Below are 10,973 nucleotides of genomic sequence, written 5' to 3' on the forward strand. Positions count from 1 at the left end.
ATTATTTTTATTGATTGGTGGTTGTTCGGTTGTCGGTTTCAGGCAGTTTATGACCAGGAGCTCTAACTCTGATCCCATAGCACCCTTATCTGACCCGGAGCGCTCTCTCAGATTATTGAGACTACGTTTGCAGGCAGTTGAGGAGGAGGATAGAGTTACAGTTCAGGTTCAAGGAGCTGACGCGATGAAGAACCTCAACCCCCAAGCCGATGACGATCAGAGGACGATGTACGAGTTTGCTCGACCATCTTTGGATAGGACAAAACTAGTATAGTCAGACCTGCTGTAGTGGCCAACAACTTTAAAATAAAAGCTAATGTTATCCAGATGATCCAGCAGAGCGTGTAGTTTGGAGGATTGCCAAGCGAGGATCCCAATGCTCATATCTCCAACTTTTTGGAGATTTGTTACACATTCAAGATAAATGGAACAACCGATGACGCCATTCGACTGAGATTGTTTCCATTTTTCTTGAGGGACAAAGCTAAGAGATGGTTGCAATCTCTTCCACAGCAAACGATTACTACTTGGAAGGCATTTGCCGAAAAATTTTTATATAAGTATTTTCCTCCCACTAAAATTGCTAAACTTAGAAATGACATATCTTTTTTTGTGCAGTTTGATGATGAAAGCATGTACGATGCATGGGAGAGGTTGATGGTCTATTTATGCAACCTACACCTAAGGCAGTGAACCTACTGATGCAGCCTAGCACTAGTGAGTATCAAGGTTGTATCCCTATAGATCGGGTGAACCTAGAGTTACTACTGTTTGCTATGTTATCTAGTCTGAAATAGGGTGTGAAAGTTCTAAAATTACCAGCTAATGGTTATGAATGCAAATAAGTAAATGAAGGACAACGAACAATCAAAAAAAAATTGCAAAGAGAGAAATAGACCCAAAAGGGGGCCTAAGTGATGGAATTCTAAAGATGGATTTTATAGATTGCCAATCTTGCTTACCCGTGCCTAAATCCTAAATTGAACCCGGTTCCTCTCTCGAGCTTACCGAGTTCCTAAACCTGCACTAACCTAATGGAATCTCTTCCTATCGAATTACTACAGATTAGCATTAAGCATGATTTAAAATTATTAAGAGTTATTAATTCTTAATCTGGCGAGTAAATCAACCTTATCTCTAAGTGTTAACTACCAGTTCTTACTATTCAATGTCCAGTTGTAACAAGCATTTCTCAATGTCAAGAAACAACCCACAAGCAATTAATTCAACATCTCAAATTAACTGAATCAAACTTTTATTACTAAATAGCAAGAAGATTGCAAGAATGATAATTACAAATCTAACAATTAAGCATAATCCATCAACAAAGGTGAACCCCAATGGGTTCAAAAGATCTAGCTAATCATGTTCATGGTTAAAGAAATTAAGGAATAAAATAAGGAAAAGAAAATTAAAGGCATGTACACCCTTCTCTTTCAAGTTGAATGAGAAACCCTAAATTAGCAAATTCGAAATCTCAAACCCTAGTTGCCTCTTGAATGCTCCCAAAATTTGTCTTGATCTTCAATTCGATGTTGGAACAAGTGAAATCCCTCCTTCAATTAATAAATTTGATCTCTCAAGGTCTACAATTGAGGTATAGGAAATAATTGATTGAGTGTGTGTCTTGGAATTGAGTCAAAAATTCGTGTCCTTTCCAAAAGAACTCAAAATTGCCTATATAGTTGATTCAAGCATGGTCGAGTCTAGATCAGATGATTCAAGACGCCGAGTCGGCGATCTTGCAAGGTCAAATCTGGAGTCTATCAGGCCGACTCCTTCTGCCGTGCCTGCCCGGCCTTGAGCCACCATAGGTCATGCTGGAGGCCGTGGTGGCTTCGGAAGCCGTGCTGAAATGGCATAATTGGGGATAGCTTCTTGGCAATTCAGCACGGCCGGAGTCCAGGCTGTGCTCAACCCTCGGGGTGCTAGTCCTCGCCCAATTTGATGGATTTTGGTCCGTAATCACACGTATTTCCCTCGATTATTGATGGTGTCCTTTGAAAATGACCTGAAACGAGAAAGGAAACAAAAGACAGGTGATTCTAGCATAAAATGGGATAATCATGCATAAAAATGTAAACAATTGGGCATGAAAACATGTGTAGTATGATGCTTATCAAATTACCCTATACTTAAACTTTTGCTTGTCCTCAAGCAATCAACAACTCACTCCTCAAATAGATACCAAATAACTCAATCAAATTCATTGCAGGAGGTTAGCTCAAAACAAATTTCAAAACTCCGTAATGATTTTCCCCAAAATCCCCAAATGACTAAATCCTTAAGAGAGAGAACAAACTTAATAAAGTTGCTAAAGTTAAAATGATAAACCATCTAAATTGAGAAATTGAGAACCATGCCTTACAAGATGTCACTCAAAACACACAAGTATTTATAGGTGAAAGAAGATCGCCAAGCTCTCAACGAAAAAATACAGAAAAAGTGCTTACCATAGGCTTGCTTATAGATCCAATCTCCACTACTATGAAATAATCAATAATCATGATCAAAGGGTCTTGAGCCAGGTTGTAATGGGGTTAAGGTAGGGTACGAATAAATATGGAAAGTAGGCTACAAGTTGCTGGAAATTAAGCAGGTAATGCAAGAAAGTAACGAAGGATCAAGTGTTGTACCAAAATGAACACTAAGTCGCTCTAAAAATAAGATGATGCTCGAAATGAACTAAATTAATACTCTTTTTTTTTTCAATTTATATACTATGTATATATATTACAACAGCTTATGTAGGGGTTGTTGGTTATTGACACATACAATAAGACTGAATATCCTTTTTTTTTTTGAATTGAAAGGAGCATCTATGAAAAATCTAGCAACTTAGTGAAATATATGAATGCAGATTGATCCAAAATGAAATGCAACATAAACTTACATAATTTCCAGCAACAATGGTAGAAAGAATGGTAAAATGAATAGAAGTGATAAAATGAGTGTCACTGTTATTATTATCACGAAAGGAAAGGTTAAGGCTCAAAATTGGTTCACTAAGGGAAAAACAGGATTAGGCTTTTGGCCAAATTGTGTAAATCCTAAGTGCCCAAATCATCTCACGATTATTGACAATTCATGTAATCTCAAAAAATATCGTAAAGCAAGTTTTAGAAACAGAGATTCTATACAATGCTCACTAATGAAACAAAAGGGAGCATAAAAATAGTGATGCACAAATTGGCTCAAAATCTCACCATTTGAGTGGGTTAAAATTGCACGAATTCTCAAACCAAAGTTTAAACAGTCAATCACAATAATAAGCATCAATATTAACAGTGTTCTATATCTAAGATAAAGTAAAATGGAAGAATTAAGGAAAAACACCAGTTTTACCTGGCTGGATTGTAATTAAGAGATTCGTTTATTGCCTTCTTCCAACAAGGTTCGATAAAAGCTATAAGGGAATCCATTTAAAGGAGAAAAAGTCATCAACTATTTAATTGAAACAAAACTCAAGATAGTCACAACATCGGTAGGTACCTACCCCACACTTGAGTATAACACTGTCCACAATGTTAGAGAGATTAAAACTGAGCAAGCATATGATTCACACATCATGGTTATTGAAGATCATGCTGATTTTATTTTTTTATAATTAGAAAGGCATAGTGTTCTACTTAACATAAAAAGACAAATGCAAGGAAATAACATAAAATTAAGCATGCTACAAGCAAGAAAGTAAAAGGAGATAATAAACTGAAAGAAAATAAAAAGAAAAAGGAAAGAGAAAAATATCACAAATTTTTTTTTTTCGCTAGGAGTCTGCTGATGCTGTATCCTCACTGGTTGGATCTGCTAGAAGATGGGAGGCAGGGAAATTTGCTGAGGAAGGGGGCGGTGGTGGATTAGGGTCCGTGAAGCATGTTGCCAGATCGAACTCCATATCATCAATGAGCCGCTGATTTTGTGCTCCAGTCTCTGCCATCTTTTGAATCTGCTCTACTATGAAGTATGTCTAGGTGGCCTGGCTTTCTAATCCACTCATGAGCTGTTGAAGCATACTGTTCAAACCGCCAAACTGTGCCTTCGTATCTTCTAGAAACCGCACAAACTCAGTATACTACTGCTGCTATAGATCGTAGACTCGATCTAGACGGTCGGCCATAGCACTAATCTGAACGCTCGATGTCCCTGCCGAATGAGAGGATGAGGCTCCAGATGAGGGCATAAACACTCTAGCTAGGTTAGGAATCCTAACATCCGGAATCCCAGGCGGATGTTGGGCTCCTCTAGCCACGCCTCTAGCCTCCCCTGACTATTGTGCTCACGAGCCTATATTCTATACCATGTGGATGTCTAGTGGCCGTGATCATCTGCATGTTGATCATCTATTTGATCCCTAGTGGTGTCATGTCACCAATATTTGAAAGCTCCGACAGACAGTCGTCCAATACATCTAGTCTCTTAGCTAACCTAGTCACGTACGGACCGAAACAATAATGTATCTTCTTCTAGGCATCTACTATAAAAGAACGGACTTGGCGAGCCAATAAATATCCCAAGTCTAGCTTCTTCTGATGTTGCATAGCCCAGAGAATAAAGACATCAGTCTATGTTACTACCCCAAAACTGTCCCCTCGGCCTGTAATGGTGTAAGCTAGTAAGGTGTGAAGGTAGCGGAGATGGTCCGGTAGGCTAGACGCCTTAGACTTGCTTGGGTAGTATTTTTTCGGCCTCATTACCAATGAGTCCCACATAGTGTTGTATGAAATTGGGTGGATGTAGAGACATCCCTGATACTCCTCCCCCGAGATTTTCTATTCAGTCCATAATCCCAAATGCATGCCAAATTGTGGGACCGACATCGAGAACTCCCTTCCCCCAAGCCTGAAATAAATTGCATCAGGCTGATGCCAGTTTATGATCTGTTGCTGCAGGAAGAAGGTGCTGAGGAACTCGATCATAAGCTCACGGTAGGTTGGCTCAATGATGTCAAAGAAACTCGCATACGGCAGAGTCTCAAACAGTGTGCACACATCTTGAGCCAATCCCACTCTCTCTAGGGATGTGAAGTCTATGCAACGGCCCGCCATCACTTGCTTCCATCTCATGACTTGGAATCTACTTTCATTGTCTGCATTAGGGAATGTCCACAATGGATGATGGCCAGGTGTGGATGGGTTCACAGTAAGTGCTTTCCGAGGTCACACTATTTGCTGTTGTGGTGGAGGTGGAAGTGCTGGTGCTGGTGCTAATTCTAGTGCTGTGGAGGAAGACGTTCCTTCACCATGCGATCGCTTACTGGCAGCGACACATTTCAGTTGCTTTCTACGAGATTTATCGCGGTCCGTTAAATCACCTAATGCAACGAATTATTAGTTTTTTGTGTGTTCAAGAATTCAAGTTAATGAAAGAAATAATCTACTAAAAATCAACAGCATAATGATTATAATTCGACTAACAAAAAACTTGTATAAACTAATAAGCCGATACATACCAATCTAATTTATCGTGAACCAGCAATTTCAACTTTAGTCTAACCATTATTCATGCTTTGTATGCTGTAGGCAAATTTTATTTCCACCAAACCCCACACTTATCATTTTCATAACCGACTTCACCGCAAACACAACAACTAACGTAAATTAACCTAACCGAGGTCATATTGTTACAATATAAAGCCACCAAGATATCCTAGCATGTCCTAACAAAAGTATATGTATAAAATAAAAGTCAAATCATGAAACAAATAAAGCAACAAGTGAAGAGACTTACTTGAATTCGCTGAGGAAAGTGAGAAGGGTGAGATAAGGGTATAAGAACAACACCTTTGAGCTTAAAAAAAACAAAAGGGAAGCAAAAATTTTGGAGGCTCCCCTTCTTATAGGCACGGGGTCAGCACGGGTGAGGGTAAGGCCGTCTTGACCACGGCCTAGGACTCGGCCCATCTTTGAGCCTTCTCAGCTTTCATGAGCACCTTGGCATAGAGCGTGTACTGCAGTGCTCATGACCACGGCCTACGGTTGTATCCCGTGATGCCTTCGGAACCGTGACCACTTATTCTTTATCTTTCATCACGGGCTTGACTCCGGCCGTGGTGAGGAGCGCGGCCTGGGGTTGTAGCCATGATGGCCACGGAAAACGTGGTGAAACGGGGTGTTTCCAGGCTTTCCTTTGCCATCTCGAGTCACCTTACTCCCTAACTGTATTTGACACATATACGCACGTATTAGATCATAAAACAAGTAAATATGGTCAAACGGAAGAGTCCATCCTCACCGATTACATAAGTCCGAATAAAATGAAAAACCCTAATTACTGTTAAGCAACTATAATAAAGTCAAAGGAAAATAATGAAATAATCACAACTAATCAAAAACATGAAAGTATAATCCAAGTTGAATGTACAGAAGTGCTTATTTATTTATTTATTTTGCAGAGTCTTAAGCTTGACTCATTCGGATCACCCTTCCTGTGCATACAAAGCCAGGTCAACTCGTTGCTCACTATCCAACGAGTTACAATGGTATCGCTTCAGCCGATGGCCGTTCACTTTGAAGTCTCCCTTCTCTAGATGATGCAACTCTACCACTCCATATGGAAAGACTTGTCCGATCTGAAATGGTCCAGACCAACGACTCTGCAGCTTTCTAAGAAACAGACGAAGGCGAGAGTTGTAAAGCAACACTCGATCCCCGACCTGAAACTCCTTAGGCTCACGAATCCTTTGATCATGCCATTTTTTAGTCCTTGCTTTGTAAGTTGAGGAGTTTTCATATGCCTACTGGCGCCATTCATCTAGCTCACTCAGCTACCACTGTCGCTCCTTACCTGCAGAATCAATATCAAAGTTACAAGTTCTAAGGGCCCAAAGTGCCTTATGCTCTAACTCAACAGGCAAATGACATGACTTTCCATAGACAAGGTGATAGGGCGTAAAACCTATAGATGTCCTAAAAGCAGTCCTAAATGCCCATAATGCATCATCTAACTTAAGAGTCCAGTCCTTCCTACTGGTACTAACGGTTCTCTCTAAAATACGTTTAATACCCCTATTAGTTACCTCAACCTGCCCACTAGTCTGGGGGTGATAGGGAGTAGAGAACCGATGAGTAACTCTGTACCGCTTAAGTACCTTCGCTAATTAGGCGTTGTAGAAATGTGTTCCTCTATCACTAATAAGCGCCCTAGGTATGCCAAACCTAGCAAACAATCGCTTAAGGAACCTGCAGACAACCCTAGCATCATCAGTGGCTACAGCTTGAGCTTCAGGCCACTTAGAGAAATATTCAACAGCAACCAGGATGTACTTATTACCATATAAAGAGGGAAAGGGTCCCATGAAGTCGATGCCCCAAACATCAAAAATCTCAACGACTTGCACACCAGTTTGGGGCATCTCATCACGATAAGAGATATTACCTGTGCGCTGGCAAGCGTCACAAACCTGAACAAATTTTCGTGCGTCTTGGAAGAGCGTAGGCCAATAGAATCCTGCTTTTAGCACCTTTCTCGCTGTATGGTTTGCTGCTTGATGACCTCCAGTGGGTCCCTCATGGCAGTGCTTCAATATTTGGAGAGTCTCTTCACCATATACACAACGGTGAATCACCTAATTTGCACATACTTTAAACAAAAAGGGATCTTCCCAAATGTAGTATTTCAAATCGGCGAAGAATTTCTTCTTTTGTTGATAAGTCATACCCTTTTGTAGAACCCTAGCAACTAAATAGTTAGCGTAATCTGAAAACCAGGGAGTATCAGTGTATACCTGAGTGACATATAAATGCTCCTCTAAAAATCGATCATCTATGGCCGTCTCATCTAGTGCATCCAAGTGAGGATTTTCTAATCTCGATAAATGGTCCGCTGCCGGATTCTCCGCGTCCTTCTTATCCTTGATCTCGACATCAAATTCCTGTAACAAAAGAATCCACCGAATCAATCTCGGTTTCGCATCATTTTTTAGGAATAAGTACCTCAACGCCGAGTGGTCCGTGAAGACGATGGTTTTGGAGAGAACGAGGTATGATCTAAACTTGTTGAAGGCGTAAACAACAGCCAACAACTCCTTCTCTGTGGTGGTGTAGTGTTCCTGGGCTCCTGTCAAAGTCTTGCTAGCGTAGTAAATGGGTTGGAACTTCTTTTCAATCCTCTGTCCAAGCACAGCTCCAACTGCATAATCACTAGCATCGCACATCAGTTCAAAAGGCAGCCCCCAATCAAGAGAAACCATGATTAGGGTTGTAGTCAGAAGTTTCTTAAGTAACTCAAAAGCTGCCAAGCATGCATCATCAAAAATAAAATGTACATCCTTAACTAACAATTGAGTGAGAGGCCTAGCAACCTTAGAAAAATCTCTAATAAATCTCCTATAAAACCTTGCATGGCCCAGAAAACTCCTAACAGCCTTAACAGAACTAGGAGGAGGTAGCTTAGATATTACTTCTACCTTAACTCTATCCACCTCCATCCTAGCCTGAGAGATCTTATGCCCTAAAACAATCCCCTCTCTCACCATGAAATAGCATTTTTCCCAGTTTAGTACCAAGTTAGCCTCAATACACCTAGCTAACATGCGCTCAAGGTTTGCCAAATAAAGAGAGAAAGAATTACCAAAAACAGAGAAGTCATCCATAAATACCTCCATAGACTCCTCAATCATGTCCTCGAAAATAGCAATCATGCACCACTAAAATGTAGCTGGTGCATTGCACAGTCCGAATGGCATCCGTCTATAAGCGAATGTCCCATAAGGGCAGGTGAAGGTAGTCTTCTCTTGGTCCTCAGGTGCAATAAGAATCTGAAAGTAACCTGAAAAGCCATCAAGAAAATAATAAAACATGTGACCTGCTAAACGTTCAATCATCTGATCAATGAAAGGAAGAGGGAAATGATCCTTCTGAGTTGCATCATTAAGCCTACGGTAATCAATGCAAACTCAAAAGCCTGTTACCGTCTAAGTCGGGATCAACTCATCCTTCTCATTCCTTACCACTGTCATGCCTCCTTTTTTGGGTACAACCTGCACAGGACTCACCCATGAACTATCAGAAATGGGATAAATCAAACATGCATCAAGAAGTTTAATTACCTCCTTCTTTACCACTTCTTTCATGTTCGGGTTGAGTCGTCTCTGAGGCTGAACAACCGGCCTGAAACTGTCCTCCAATGAAATCTTATAAGAGCAAAAACTTGGATTTATGCCTAGGATATCAGCTATCTTAAAAGCAAAGGCCTTCTTATACTTCCTTAGAACTTCCAATAGCATAGCTTGTTCTTTAGGAGTTAGATCGGCTGCTATGATTACTGGTAAGCGCTTCTCTTCATCCAGGAAGGCATAAATCAAGTGGCTCGGTAACTTCTTTAGTTCTAAGACTGGTGGGTCCTCGAATGAAGTCTTTACCTTCTGCAACCCAGACCTGTCAAGAAAAAGATAGGGATCAGTTGACAACTTTGGCTCAGAAGCCAATAAAATAGCAAGTTGCTCCAACACTTGCTCGTTGGACAACTCCTCCTCATCCTTAGCTAATGCTACCTGCAAAGGTTCAGAACATAAAATTTCTTGCAAATGGGACTCAACCACATCATCAATCACATCAATCGAATACACAGCATTATCGTAGTCTAGTGACTGTCTTATGGAAGTGGCTAGGTCAAAGGTAATGGTCTCATCATCAACTCTAAGCTTAAGCTTCCTATCGCTTACATCGATAATAGCCCTCGATGTAGCTAGGAAAGGCCTACCCAGGATAAAAGGCACAGTGCTCTCACCCTCCATATCCATTACCACAAAATCCATAGGAAAGATAAATTTATCTACCTTTACAAGTACATCCTCAACAATACCGCTAGGAATTTTAACAGTCCTATCTGCTAACTGAATACTCATCCTAGTAGGCTTGGGTTCATGCAACCCTAATTTGGCAAATAAACTAGTGGGCATCAAGTTAATACTAGCTCCTAAATCAGCCAATGCACCACTAATTGATAAATCACCAATCATACAAGGGATAGTAAAACTCCCTGGATCTCGTCGCTTGAGTGGCAGTTTGTTCTGGAGAATAGCTGAACACTCCTCATTAAGCACTACCTGACCAAGATGCTCCAACTTCCTCTTGTTGCTCAAAATCTCCTTTAAGAACTTGGCATACTTCGGCATCTACGAAATCGCCTCAACAAAAGGTAAGTTAATTTCCAGTTGCTTAAATAAGTCAAGAAACTTACTTTATTGCTTGTCCACCTTATCCTGTCTCAACCTTGTAGGATATGGAACTGGGGGCTGATGCTCCTGCACAGGGCTCTTTTGCTTGTCTTCTTTCTTTCTCTCATTCTTTACCACCTCAAGGTCTGGTCCTTCCTTAGCTGGCTCGACCTGCACAATTGTATTATCCTTATCAGCTAAAGGCGAAGAACCAGTCAATTTCTTACCTGAACGCAAGGTGATAACCTTGCAATGCTCCCTCGAGTTTGACTCTGTAGTGCTAGGGAGCTATCTTGAAGGTCTCTCTGAAAGCATCTTAGAAATTTGGCCAATTTGAGTCTCCAAGTTCTGAATCGAGGCCTGCTGATTCCTAAGTGCACTATCAGTCTGCTGGAATCTCATTTCCGTAGATGTCACAAACTTCATCATAAGCTCCTCTAAATTTGACTTCTTTTCTTGTGGAGGAGGAGCTTGTGCAGGCCCAGCTGGTTGTTGCTGTGGCTGTTGATGAAGTCTTTGAAAACCTGGCGGACCCTGGGCATTATTGTTCCTTCAACTGAAATTGGGATGATTGCGCCATCCAGGGTTGTATGTATTGTTGTAAGGGTTATTTTGCTGCCTTGGGGCATTCCCCATATAATCAACCTGTTCAACATCAGAAGACATAGTAGAATTAGATGGAAAAGTAGTAGAGTATGAAGCAAACATACCTCCCGCAGTACAGTTCGCACTGTAATGCGGGCCACCATAAAACTCACAGCCAACGTTCGCTGCATGAACCAGAATCTGGAGTTGGTCGATCTTCTTGGCTAGAAGC

General features: G+C 40.9%; 1 non-coding gene across 1 annotated transcript; it reads right to left on the bottom strand.

Annotated features, from left to right (window-relative positions):
- Nucleotides 1-585: 585 nt before the first annotated feature.
- Nucleotides 586-689, bottom strand: LOC112534935. The gene has a single exon (XR_003079155.1). It is a non-coding gene; the product is annotated as a small nucleolar RNA R71 (small nucleolar RNA).
- Nucleotides 690-10,973: the final 10,284 nt, after the last annotated feature.

Source organism: Ricinus communis, chromosome 2 (assembly GCF_019578655.1).
Source record: "Ricinus communis isolate WT05 ecotype wild-type chromosome 2, ASM1957865v1, whole genome shotgun sequence".
In the NCBI taxonomy this organism is placed as follows: domain Eukaryota; kingdom Viridiplantae; phylum Streptophyta; class Magnoliopsida; order Malpighiales; family Euphorbiaceae; genus Ricinus; species Ricinus communis.